The following is a 1631-nucleotide window of genomic DNA, read 5'->3' as shown; positions in this document are numbered from 1 at the left end:
AGATCTAGGGCTCTCGTCGCTGGCGGCAGAGGGGGTGAGGGCGTGTGCACGAGGGAGAGGAGGAGAGGATCGGGGTGTCGGCGCCGAGAGAGAAAGATCTAGGCCTCGGTGTGTGGCCGGCGACAGGGCTTTTCCTTGGCTCTCGTCGGCCGACGAGGATGGATTGGCCGAGAGGAGGAGCCGGCGATGCTCTCGTGGTGGTTAGGGCAGAAGATCGGGAGAACAAAACTTGGCGTCGGCGCATGGGTTCAGCGGGGGGAGAAGGAAATAAGAAAAAGAAAAGAAAATGTATTTATAAATAAACATTTTCTCACTTAAATGGGTAGCCTAAACAGGCTTTCCCAGGGCTCCGTTTTTATCCCTGTTAACTTGTCCATACGAGCTCAGAAAAATTCCCTAAAAATTTCCAAAAATTTCGAAAAATTCTCTTATTATTATTCTCTATTTTTTCGGTATTTTACACGTGTTCCCCGTAGAGGGAACAGTAGGTGTCGGGTCGACCTAGGGTTTCCGATCAGAAATCCGAAGTCAGACCCGGACAGTCCGGAGACTGTCAAACTTTCATATTCATACTATTATTGTGTACTAACTTTGTGTTGTAGGTATTTTGGGACTAACATGTTTGTAGGTGCCAAAAATACAAAGTACACCTCGGATGAACAATGTCCGAGGCGCCTCCATGGGGCTTGGAGGCGCCTCGGGTGCAAAGCTGGAGCTGGCTGCGAAGCAAGCTTGGAGGCACCTTGGAAGAAGCTCAAGGCGCCTTGGACTGGTGGATGAAGGCGCTTTGAAGAAGCATGAAGGCGCCTTGAACCAGATAAAATTTGACCAAGTCTGTGCTGATCAACGAATGCGACTCGACGTCTTGGAGGCGCCTCGGACGAGCTTGGAGGCGCCTCGGACGAGCTTGGAGGCGCCTCCAGCACTGTTTAAAAGGAGGTTTCGAGCAGTGGCCTAAGAATCAATTGAGCAAAGCTTTCTTCTTCTGTGCTCTGCTCAAAAAATGTTCCTGGAGCGCTGCAGCGACCTTCCGACGACCCGGAGCTTCTGTTTACATTCTATTGTTGTCGGTATTATTGTTTCCCAATCTTGCACTTATTATAATACTTGTAAAACCTTATCGAGCTTATAGTTGTTGCCCACGGAAAGCGATCAAGGATCGCGGGCCTTCGAGTAGGAGTCGTCACAGGCTCCGAATGAAGTAAATCTCTTGCGTGTTCTTTGTGTTTGTCTTTATTCCGCTGCATTATTACTCGTGTTTTATGAATTCGAAAAGAGTGAAAGCCATGAGCGCTATTCACCCCCCCCTCTAGCGCTTTTCGATCCAATAATTGGTATCAGAGCAGGGTAGTTTTGAATCGGTGCAACCACCATTCAAAACAATTTTACGTGGTATTTTTAGATTTTTTCGGAGTCAATTAGAATTTAGCTTTGTAGCTATATTCTAATTCTTTTCTCGATTCGGTTTTTTGCTCGAAGTTGGTGCAACACCACTCGAGTCCATTTTTTTAAATTATTCCCGTACTACTAATCCAAGACTTAGTCTTGGAACAGATTTTCATTCTTTTTGTCGTGCAGGATTTCAAATGGCCCATCAAGAGGGTTATAGCACCGTTCGCCCCCCGCTCTTC

The sequence above is a fragment of the Zingiber officinale genome, chromosome 9A (genome assembly GCF_018446385.1).
Source record: "Zingiber officinale cultivar Zhangliang chromosome 9A, Zo_v1.1, whole genome shotgun sequence".
Taxonomy (NCBI): Eukaryota; Viridiplantae; Streptophyta; class Magnoliopsida; order Zingiberales; family Zingiberaceae; genus Zingiber; species Zingiber officinale.
The sequence above is the reverse complement of the archived record's forward strand: the minus strand, read 5'-3'. Positions refer to the sequence as shown.